This window comes from Mustela nivalis (assembly GCF_964662115.1).
Source record: "Mustela nivalis genome assembly, chromosome: 15".
NCBI lineage: Eukaryota > Metazoa > Chordata > Mammalia > Carnivora > Mustelidae > Mustela > Mustela nivalis.
The window spans coordinates 78,710,382-78,722,839 of NC_139034.1; the positions used below are offsets into that span (position 1 = coordinate 78,710,382).

Genomic DNA, 12,458 nt, shown 5'->3' on the forward strand with positions numbered 1-12,458 from the left:
TATATTACTAGTGCTTAGCAGTGCCTGATACATGGTAGGTGAGTAATACGTGTTGAATGAATTAATGAATGAGTGATAATATCCCTATATCAAGGAGTTTCTAGTGAACTCGGAATGAAACAGACAAATAACGTGAATTCATAGATGCCCTAATGGAGTGAAAAAATATGGTGGAAATTGAGATGGGGGGCTCTTTTTTTCTCCTCACCTCTGGGTTTGGTTCTTTGAAAGCATGTGAACACTGCCTTGGGACTTACGGTGACTCGGTTGAGAGTACCTCGCTTTGTACTATCTTTGAGCAGCTCCTCAGGGTGACAGCATTTTTTAAAAGACCGAACTCAGGGCGCCTGGCTGGCTCAGTGGGTTAAGCCGCTGCCTTCGGCTCAGGTCGTGATCTCAGGGTCCTGGGATCGAGTCCCGCATCGGGCTCTCTGCTCAGCAGGGAGCCTGCTTACTCCTCTCTTTCTCTCTGCCTGCCTCTCTGTCTACTTGTGATCTCTCTCTGTCAAATAAATAAATAAAATCTTAAAAAAAAAAAAAAGCGAACTCACTGTGGAGGGAAAGTACAGGGGATGGGCACACTTGGGAGTGTTTGGAGTGTGACTTGGTCTTATCTTTTGGGAAAGTGGCCTGGCATCGGATGTTGAAAGTGCATGCTCTTTGACCTACCTGTTTAGTCTTTAGGAATCTTACCCTATGATTTAAAAGACCGAATTGTGCAGTGATGTTAATGAGGACGTTTATGACAGCACTGGTTACAGTAGCCCACATACTAATGAACTGAGGTGTCCAGCAGATGGGTGGACTGAAGGAATTACTATGCATCTTCAGTGTAAATTACTGCTTAGCTGGTTCTTGAAGGCATGTGTGTTCATATTGTCAGGTAGAAAGGCAATTTGCAGGGTGAGGTATGGTGCAGTCTGACGTTAGTTAAGCCCACGTTCCCATCCTGCAGTATCTTTATCGTATTTGGATGAGCACAGAGAAAAGGCTGTGGATGTATACACATCGGATCAAAACACATATATAGTTAGCTCAAAAAGTTTATTAGAAGCTTGTTTTCTCTTGATATATTGCTCACAGGCTTTTTATTTTAGGTATTTTCTTTTTTTCTTTCCTTTTATAAAGATTTTATTTATTTATTTGACAGAGAGAGATCACAAGTAGACAGAGAGGCAGGCAGAGAGAGAGGAGGAAGCAGGCTCCCCGCTGAGCAGAGAGCCCGATGTGGGGCTCGATCCCAGGACCCTGAGATCATGACCTGAGCCAAAGGTAGAGTTGAATGAACAGTACCTTGCACACCTGTATGCTCTTCGCCTAGATTGCTAAGTATTTTCACATCTTTTGTCCGCTCCGGCTCTCCCTTTCTCCCTTTCTTTGCTTCTCCTTTCTCCTCCTCTTTGCACGTCCTCCTTCCCTTCCCTCCTCATGTTTCTCCTCAGCTGTTTAGAAGGGAAATTGAAGACGTCATGATACATGACTCCTAAATATTTCAGTATGGATCTGAAGAGTAAGATCATTTTCCTGTGATTTCCAAAATCACAACATCGTTATCACACTCAAGAAAATTCACAGGCGTCTCCTAGTATCAGCTCATGTTCTGTCCGTACTCCAGTTTCCCCTGTTCTGCAAAGAACTGTTTTCTTTAAAAAATCTTTTTTTAATTCCACCTACAATCCAGTTGGAGTTTACACATTGCTTTTACTCACGTCTCGTTATTATCTTGCTCTTTTTCTTTTTGAATTTCATATCAGAAACTCTCCAGTAGAGTCCCAGGTAGCCGACGTGCAGAATGTCTCACATTCTAGATTGGAGGTTTCCTTATTGGTCTGGTCAAGGCACTTGGGGAATGAGCTGGAGAGATGGGGGTTGGAGCCAGAACAAGCAATTTAGTTTGAATTGGTGATTTTGAATATGGTGTAGTTAGCGAACCTTAGATGATTTCAGGGTGTGACTCTGGGACTCCGTGGCTAAAGTGAGAGAATAGATTATTTGCAATGAGATCCTAGAAGATGAGCAGTGACGATGTTGCCTGGGTCGTCCTCATAAGGCGACAGGAGTTAGGATCTGAAGGACGGTCATGAGTCCGGTGACGTAAAGTCTGCAGCAAATACTGAGTTATGACGAGGATGTTGGTAGATGACAGGGAGTTGGAGAAGATTTTTGACTAGATAAAATAAACCTCAAGGAAAAAGAAGTTTCTCCAAGGATTAGAAGAGGTAATGTTCTAGAAATGGCTGTGGATCTCAAGGACGTATGTGAGGGTTGCTGGAGAAGTGAGGTTTTCATGTCCTGGGATGCTCTGTCCTCTTCTTACCTGAGGACCTTCATTGTTAGGCCGTAATCTAAGCAGTTGTAACAGTAAAAAATACAGTGACCTAGGAAAGATCCAATTTAATTTCTCTGCCATGTCATAATCTCAAAAGGAGATTGTCAAGGGCTTAGATTCACAGCAGATGGTTTTCACTTGGGGCCCCCAGAGTGGCTGCTTTTATGCCCGTCATCCAGCCTCAGCAAGAAGGTGGCAGGGAGAGTTCACACCCTTTTTTTTTTTTTTCAAGGTATAACCTAGAAAGTACCTTTATTTTTGTTCCCATTCTATTGGCGTATAATCACATGGTCGTACGTAGCTTCTGGGAACTTGGGAAATGTCATAGATGTTCAAGGGAGCCATCTACTAAGCTAAAAAGTGGCGTTTCTTGTATTAAAGGAAAAAGAATAGATAATAGCCGATGACTGGGAAGTGAAATATATATGTGTATGTGCTCATTTCTGGAAACCTACAGGCACAAGAGCAGAATGAGTAAGATGGTGTGCTTACAGGTGTGGAGGGAGGAGCAGGTAGAAATGTTTGGCGAATAGGAAATGAAGTAACATGGAATGAAAAGGACAGACTTCCTTGATTTCACTTGTAGAATTCTGACAATATTTCAAAATAAAACTATTAACGTTCTGGGGAAGAAATTAAAAATAGAGTACAACCAAACAAATGGATATACTGTATGAATAATCATGGTGATTGGGTGGGGAGGAGGGAGAGGAAAAAAAAATCTAGCCTTAAATAACTGTTAGCCATATTTTGACTGGATACTCTCCAGCTAAATACAGCATAACAAACAAACATTAAACTCTGGTTAATAGGTTTGCATGTCCTAGTTCATGGGTTAGCAGTTCTGAAGCCAGTTTATGTATGTTCTGGGATTGAGGAAATAAATACATGGATTTTGGATAAGATGACATTTCTCACTCTCCGAGAAAGAAGTTAAAGATGTGGAAATGGATGAGGATACAGTGAGTCCTGCGGTGTTGAGTTGAAACTGGGGGTATCTGTGTAAACTCGTGGTTTGTAACATAGACTAGAATGTAAGTGTACAGATATGTTAGTGTGTGTCTGTGTGTTTGTGTGTACGTATATACACGTATTCTGGAGCTCAGGGTTTCTTTAGTATTACTGACATTTTGGGGTAGACAGTTTGTTGTTGTCGGGGGGCTGTCCTTCACACTGTAGGGTGTTCATCACCACCTTGGCCTGTACTCATTAAATGACAGTAGCATCCCCTCAGTTGTGACAGCCAGGTATTTCCAGACACTGCCATATGTTATGAGGGAGGGGGGCAAATCACCCTCGACTGAGAACCACAGAGAGGTCATGGAAGCATTGACACCCATAGCAATGAGCATGCCAAGAACCCAGATCCTTTCTTTCCAGTACCATTGTCTCATAAATGGAACCAGCGCTCCATGGTAAAATGGCTGATTTCTGGAGGAGTGTTACGATGAGCCTGAAGCATCTTGTATGAGAAAGCAATCAAGTGCTCAACGATGATGATATGTCAGAAAGACACAGGAGCCAGCTCTCAGGGGTTCCCACTGGCCAGTCTGGCAAAACTTCAGTAACAAAATAAATAATGTTACCAGTGGGTTAAAGCCCATTGTCATACTGGCATAAATAGGTATGAAAGCTAAAAGTGGGAAGAAGAGGCACAGTTCTTTTCTACACTAGATTTTTAATTAGTGTAGAAAAATACCTACTTGTGCCAAATTATTTAGGTAAGAATCATCAATGACAGATGGTAAAATTAGTGGGTGAAAATATGAGCAACAGGTATTTGCATAGTTTCATAGTATATCCACAGGAGATACTAATTAATTATAGTGGGAAATAAAATATCTTAAAAATGTACAGACCTAGCATTTTACCCAAATGATCACAATTAGTATCACTGGTCATGGGATATAGCAACATCACGTGCCTCTTGAGGTTATGATGCACTGAAAATAGCACATCGTTTCTGTGATGTTCTCCCCAAAATGTATAACTTGGATAGAACATCACGTGCCTCTTGAGGTTATGATGCACTGAAAATAGCACATCGTTTCTGTGATGTTCTCCCCAAAATGTATAACTTGGATATAATCATGAAGAAGCAGCAGACAGACCAAATTGGAAGACAGTGTGTGAAATAAAGGGATTGTACTCTTCAGAAGTGTCAAGGTCAAGAAATACAAAAGTGGATCAACCTTATATAGATCAAAGGAAACCAAGGATACGTGACACTAAACGCAGGATTAGTTTCTGAACCAGAAAAAAAAAAGTCTGTTTTTTGTAGTAAAGGTCATAAATGAGACAGTTACTGAAATTTGAGTAAGGTTTGCAGATTAGATAATGATACTGTTATCAATGTTAATTTTCAGATCTGGTCATTGTACTGTGATTACATGAGAGACTTACCTTGGTTTTAGGAAATACTGAAGTACCTAGAGGTAAAGTACATCCTGTTTTTGACTTCTCCCCACATGTTTAAGGAAAAGAAGTGTACGTGTGTGCGTGCATGCGTGTGTATGTGTAAAGAGGGAAAAAATGAATGATAAAACAAATGTGTTAACAGATGTTGCAATTGGTGAATCTGGGTGAAGGATATACAGTAATACTTCATACTATTTTTGTGAATTTTTTTATATTCTGCAATTATATTTTTTAAAAAAGTTAAAAAGATAGATGAAGAAGAGCATGTGCCCCCTCCCCACAAAGCTAAGGAATTTCACACAGATGCGTTTGTGATTCTGTATGATTCATCTGATGAATTCTAACGGCTAGAGGGCTTGAAGAAATTGTTTTGTAAAGGACAGGAAAGGAAGGACAGCTTGCTGTCTTGTTGGCTAACCACTTAGTTGTTCAAATAATATTTTTTCTCCTAAGTTGATTGTGAGCTTTTGTTAACATAAAAAATCTTGAGAGCAGAAATGTAATTTGGTTAAAGTTAATTTCTGAGTCCCCATGAAATAAGCAGTGGCTTTTGGCCTCCGTTTGATCCTGGCCCTGTGTGCAGCTAATGTCTGGCCAGTGTTTTGGAAACAGCAGGCAGTCGGGAGAAAGCGGCTCCTCGGGGTCCTCTCTTCTGTGGGCCTGGTCGTGATTTCCCATACAGATGGGACCCTGTGAACTTTGGCAGGGGTCATTTTGAATTCCCTGTCTAAAACTCAGAGCCATAATTTTTATGAGTATGTGATTAATAATACCGTTGAAGTTATAAACTGTGTCTCAGAGTACCTCTGTGACCGACTTCATGTTTGAACAAGGATCGGTTTAAGGAGTACTGTCTTTCCTGGGACATGGAAAGAAAGTAAGCTCCGTACAAATGATAACTTTCAGATGTGTGGGCTGTCTCTTAACAGTTCCATGATTTTTTCCCCATCTATCTGCTCTCTTGAGCTTTTAGGAAAAGAAAACAGTTTTTTGATTAGTCCCCCATTTGGCTTTAGAACTAATTACTGTACAGTAGTCTTTGGAGTCAGTGGAGGCACCTAGATTTTGGTTGTCTGCCATTAGCCACTGTTTCATCTTCTTGTCCTTCGGAAAGAGAAACAGATAATGAGTGGGTTTTGCATAGTAATCGGTAATATTTTATTCAGAGAACATTTAAAGAGAAAGTGCTTTTGTGTAGTAATTTTATTCCTGAAGCCTCTTTTAGCAAGATAAAAGTCTGTTTTCATGCTCTATTTACTAGTCAAGTAGAAAGATTTTTGAAAGTCTGGGCTTCATTTGTGTGCTTGAATGGCTCTGCTCTTTGATATCCAAAATGTAAATTAATATTTGCTTATAATAACTTTGACTTAACGTTTTCAAAAATCACTTATTTTTCAACTTTGAATGTGGAATAAAAGTGCAACGTACCATTTATCCTGGAAAACTGCATACATTTTAATTTTTTGATGTCTTCAGTCACAAATTGATCCCTGGGTGTCAGAAAGCAATCTTATTGTTCAGATCATCATTATTTCTGAAATCCATGTTGGGGTTTCCTGAAGACAGTCTGATGCCAGCTACTTTGGCATCGGCCTCACAGAGGAACAAGAAAATTTATACTGTCACTAGGCTGTCATGGGAGAGCTTGTAAAGTCAGATACAAAATATGAGTCCAAGCAGTATTATTTTTTATTTAACTGAAGGTCAAAAAGCCTGGGAGTTTGCATTGCCCTTCTATGTTAATTACTATTTACACATAAACTAACAAATGGAAACATTCTGAAATTTTAATTTGCACATAAGAACACTTTTTTTGGGAAATAAAATCCAGCTGCACCCTGATCTTCTAATTTTCATCCTTTCCAGCTCCTTCTTTAATATCATATTTTTTTCCAAAACTTCAGTTATGGTGCAGGAGTAAGTTACACACTGCTGGCTTTGTCTTCTTTGTTTTCTGGGTGGCTCTGCGTCCCAATTGGTCTTCTCTTCTGATCTCTGAACCCTTGGACACCACCAGTCTCCTCTTCCAAGCTTCTCCAGTTTAACTTTTCCACAGTGAATCCGATGTTTTCCTCTCAACTTGTTTCTTTTCTATGAAGTGGTGGTTTCTATCGTGTAGCGCGCCAGAGCCAGAAGTGACTCATCACTCCCATTCATTTTTTTTTTTAAATACAAGATTTTATTTTATTATTTTTAAAAATGATTTTATTTATTTGTGAGAGAGAGAGAATGAGAGAGAGAGAGCACAAGCAGGCAGAGGCAGAGGGAGAAGCAGGCTCCCCACTGAGCAAGGATCCCAATGCGGGACTCGATCCCAGCACCGTGGGATCACGAGTTGAAGGCAGATGCTTAACCATCAGAGCCACCCAGGCGTCGCATAAGATTCTGTTTTTAAGCAATCTCTCTACTTCCAACATGGGGCTCGTGCTTGAAACTCTGAGATCGGGGGTCACGTGTTCTTCCAACTGAGCCAGCCAGGCGCCCGTCTCCCTCATTCTTTATCCGCTGCGTCGCCACGCCCTCTCAGCCTGCTCAATCTCTTTCAGACCCAGTTGCTTTCACCCTTGCCCGGTGCTGAGGGTGTGGCGGGGGGTGGGGGTGGGGGTGGGGGATGGGGGGCCTTGCCGGTTTTCAGCGAGTCTCCTGCGGTTGTCCGCTAATGGTTTTTCCCATCCTCACTCCCCACCCCTCCCCCGTGCCCTTCCCAGTAGCAGCCTGCGTGATTCCTGGCGCTCAGACCTGGTTGTACCTGCCCTGCTTCACCCGTTCTGGTTGCCCTTAAGAGACTTAGAAGCGTTGCACGGCTGTTCGGCCGGCATGGCGCTGTTGCGCTTCCACATACACCCTCTTTCCTTTGCTCACTCTCTTGGCCATCGTGTACTTCCTTTAGTTCTCCCCACAGAAATACCTGGTGCTTTCCATTTGCTTTGGACAACAGTAAGAATTCTTCTTCTTCTTCTTTTTTTTTTTTTAGATTTTATTTTAGAGAGAGAACAAGTACCTATGTGCACTCGAGAGCAGGGCAAGGGCAGAAGGGAGGGAGAGGGAGAGAACCTCATGCAGACTCGGATGCCTGAGCGGGCAGCCTCTGTAGGGCTCCGTCCCAGGACCCTGAGCTGACCTGAGCCGAAACCGAGAGTGCTGCAGTCCACTGACTGAGCCATGCAGGCGCCCTAACAACAGTGAGAATTCTTAAGTATTTTAAGTTTCTTCTTGATATTTATTACCTGCTTTTGTGTCCTCCTGTGTCTTTCTCTATTTCGTCTCCCAGCCAGGAAGATTTGCCTTAAGTCTCTCCTACTTTCCTCTTCCTGGAAGGCCACATCTGTTGTTGCCAGTGCATAGAAATCTCTCTGGTGAGCCGTACCCTTTTCTTCTTCAAAAGTGCTTTAGTTCTGTCTGTTTGTAAAACATACAGCAAAAGGATTCCATTCCCTTTCATAGGAGTCTTTTATTTTAAATTTTTGCTTACTGAGTTCGTCTTTCTAAGCACACCTAGCACATCATTTTCATTTACCCAAATATCACCTGTAATATAGGCAGATGTCACATTTTTGCAATGATTTGTTAGTTATATTTGTGTCATCAGAAGTTTTTTATACCTTCCAATACTTTCCTCATAAAAATATGCATAATCACAACAGACTTCTGACTGTTAGTTGTCAAAAACTGTCTAAGTCATTACCCACGGAGCAAGGCTGGGATAACTGCGCCTTTGTCCAGGGCGTGTCCTGTGAATGGTACTTACTAGATCATTGTCTGTAGCTAATAACTTCTTCCATGAAGGTTTAGCTATGGGAGGGGCATTAATATTTTAATTTGGAACTTTCTCTAAATGTTTTGAGGCAGTTTGAGTAGATTACAGACTTTTTTTTTTAAGATTTTATTTATTTATTTGACAGAGATCTCAAGTAGGCAGAGAGGCAGGCAGAGAGAGAGAGGGGGAAGCAGGCTCCCCACTGAGCAGAGAGCCCAATGTGGGGCTCGATCCCAGGACCCTGAGATAATGACCTGAGCCAAAGGCAGAGGCTTAACCCACCAGGTTGTTTTTTTTTTTTAGAACTTTTAGTCATAGGGTATCCTGAGGCAGGAGTGGAGATACTCAGTTTTGCGCATGGTTGCTAGCCTGCATGGTCTAGCGTGCAGAGATGCCTAGAGCAATGCCTAGTTGGATGTATTAAGTTGGTTGGCTCAGAGAGAGGAAATCAAATTGAAAGGTGTGCCCTTCTCCCCCCATATGTATACATTAGATTCAGGTTAATGTGCTGTAACAAAGATTTTTAAATACAGTGGTATAAATAAGATAGAAAATTATTTACTTTTTTTTTGAGGGGGGTGAGGGGGCAGTGAGAGAGGGAGAGAGAATCTCAAGGTGGGTCCAACATGGGGCTCCATCTCACAACCCTGAGATACGACCTGGGCCGAAATTAAGAGTCAGATGCTTAACTGCCGGAGCCACTCCGGCACCCCGAAAATTATTTACTTCTCATTTAACTTTCTGGGCTGGTCTGTGCTGAGGGGGCAGGTTTGTGTTCTGTAATCATTCCAGGAGATACACCCCTGCCCCCTCCACACCCCTGTTGTGTTCCTGTGTTTCACCTTCATTTCCAGAGTGGCGTTGCTGTATCAGGAAGCCCATAGGAGAAGGCAGGAAAGGAAGCCCAAGCAATTCTTTTCAAGTAAGCAGGGCTGGAATTGGATGCTTTGCTTTACCTTTCCACCCCTCCTCTAGGAATTAGTTTGTCAGGTCCAGCTGTAAGACAGATGGGGTCCTTTTGTTCTCCTAAGGCTCTGTTACTGTGGAAAAAATGAAGAGGACCTTTTAGGGGAACCCCACGGGCTGCCATAGTTTTCAACATCTACTGCTGTTGTAATTTCTGTTTTATTAAACTTGAGATAAATGATTCAGTCTCTCTGAATCATGATGTTCTTACCTTTAAATCTCTTTTCTGCTTGCCATTTTCTTATTCTGTGACTCGTTACGGAAAGTTCCCCAAAGCGGGCGCCATACTGTTGCTCAGTGTTGGCTCACACTGTCTTCCCTGTGATGCCTCATTGCATATGGGCAGTAGCCACAGAGTCAGTGTTGATAGGTAATAATTAATTCGCTCAGAGTATCGACATTGCTGAAAACCTTATAGCAAATGGGAGCAACCCTTTTGCAGGAACGGCCAGTTAGTTAACAGCTTCGACTTTGTGGGTCACACGGTCGCTGTTATAACTGCTGGACTCTTGTGGCGCATAACGTCGGCTGTGAACACTGCTGTATTCCAGAAACACTTGATTTCTAAACATGGGGGGGGTGGGGTTGCAGGCTGAATTTTCTGACTGCTGCTTATTAGGATGGCTGTGTCCTGTCAATAAAGAGTTGTAAACTTGGAGGAATGGGACCCGTGCCGGGTGTGAAACCGGAAGTTAGGGAGGGAGGTCGTCGCAGAGGCTCTGGGTGCGGCGGGGCTGCCGTGGGATGTGTCTGTCCTGCACGTTCTCTTCTGCGCTGCGGCCGTCTGCATGACAGGATGACAACGAGCTCAACATTAATGTGCCAGCGCCGGCGGCTGGTAGTGCCTCAAGCATCATGTCCTTCAGACCTCAGGATGATAAAGCCAGATAGCTTCTGTTGTGACCAGCATTTTACAGATGAGGAAACTGAATCTTTGAGAGGCGAAGTAGCTTACCCAAGGTCAGGGGTAGATCTGGTGCATGGGCTTGATGGTCTGATTCTTTGCTTCCTTTGGAATTATTTTCATGAAAGTGAGCACTCTGTTAGATTGACTAGAAAGATGAGAATCGGGCTTTCGAGGTTGGTTTTGCAGCAGAACCGTGCAGATGAGGATGGTAAGGAAGTGGGGTGGAGAGGGTGGAAGGAATTAGCAAAACTCACGCTCCAGTCCTGCTCCTCTTGTGGAAGCCTGAGCGAATTCCTGCTTCCCCTGGGTTTGACAAGATCCATCCTCCCTTTTTATTCCTCTTTACATCTTTGTAATGTGTGTGACCAAAATCAGATACTCCCTTCCTGAAGTCCTTCTGTCTCACAGAACTTCCCCGATGCCCTTCGAATGCTTCTTGTGGCAGTTACCACAACTTACCACAGTTACCACAGCTACCACAACCAACTGAGCTTTGTAGGACTCCTTGTGTACTAGGCTCAGTGTTTGAGTTTCCTGTTGGATCACAAGCTTCTCTCCCTTTCCCTCCCCTTTCTTTTCTTTCTCTCTTTCTTCTTTTCTACTGCGGACAGAAGTATACTTGACATAGTGGACTTCTCTAATGTAGTGTGGTCAGATTAATGAGTTTTGACATGTGTCCACCTGTGAAGCTATCACCATCACCACAGTCAAGCTACTGAATATTTCTATCACCTCCAGAAGTTTCTTCATTGCCTTTTCAATCCACCGTCTTTCTATCCCTGTCCCAGTGCAACCAGGTGATGTGCTTTCTGTCACTGTAGGTTGTTGAGACCTTTTCTGAAATTTTACATTAACAGACTTCTACAGTAGCCTTGTTAAATTCAGCATAATTAGTTTGTGTATTTTATAAAACTTTAAAAAAAGATTTTATTTATTTAATTGACAGATCACAATTAGAGTGGCAGTGGGGGGTGGGGAAGCAGGCTCCCTGCTGAGCTGAGAGCCTGATGGGGAGCTCGATCCCAGGACCCTGTGATCATGACCTGAGCTGAAGGCGAGGCTTAACCCACTGAGCCACAAAAGGCGCCCTCATCCTTGCGAATTTTAGTAATTCATTTCCTTTTATTGCTAAATAGAATTCCATTGAATGGATAAATCACATTTTGCTAATTCATTCATCTAGCGACAGACATTTAGACGGTTTCCAGTTTTGACTATTGTAAATGAAGCTAATAATCTTGTGTGTAACTGTTTGTATAGATATATATTTTTATTACCTTGGGCAAATATTCAGGAGGTACTAGTCTGAATCATATGTGTGAGTATGTGTTTAACTTTCTAAGAACTTCCCAACAGTTCCAAAGTATTTGTGCCGTTTATATCCCCACCACGGTGTGTGACACTTCTGTTGTCCCACATCCTCACTGACACATACGCTATTTCTGTCTTGTAGCCACTTAAATTTGGTATTTGGGACATCTCATTGTATTTCTTTGATGATGGTGATGTGCGACAACTTTTCATTTGTGTATCTTCTTTTGTGAAATGTCCCTTCAGATCCTTTCCCCATTGTTATCCCTGTCATCTTACGATATTTTAAACATTTTTATATATTCCAGATGCAAGCTTTTTGTCTGATGTTTGTGTTTTGAACATTTTCTGTCAGTCTGTGGCTTGCCATTTCATTTGCTTAACTGTATTCCTTGAAGCAGACTTTTTCAACTTTTGATAAAATATACTTTCTTTTTTTGTGGCTCATGGTTTTTGTGTACTACCCGAGAATCAGTTGCCTACCTCAAGATAATCAGAATTTTCTCCTGTATTTTTCTGTAAGTCTTACAGTTTTAGGTTTTACATTTGATTTGTGGTCAGTTTGAGTTAATTTTGGTATATGGTCTGAGTTAGGGTTTTTCTTCTTTCCCCATATGCATATCTAGTTGTTTCAATTTTTTCACTGTTTACTGAAAAGACATTAATTTCCCTCCTGAATTGACTTGGCAGCATAAACTTCTGAAGTTTGCTTTTGGTGTTTTATTGCTACCATAGCTTCAGACATTTTTTCTTGTTACCTGAAGTCAAGG

At 42.1% G+C, this 12,458-nt stretch overlaps 1 protein-coding gene across 2 annotated transcripts in view; it reads left to right on the forward strand.

The window, feature by feature from the left end:
- The window catches only part of PCCA (propionyl-CoA carboxylase subunit alpha), a 403,241-nt gene that overhangs the window by 200,172 nt on the left and 190,611 nt on the right, over positions 1–12,458 (forward strand). The gene's annotated exons all lie outside the window — the stretch shown is intronic.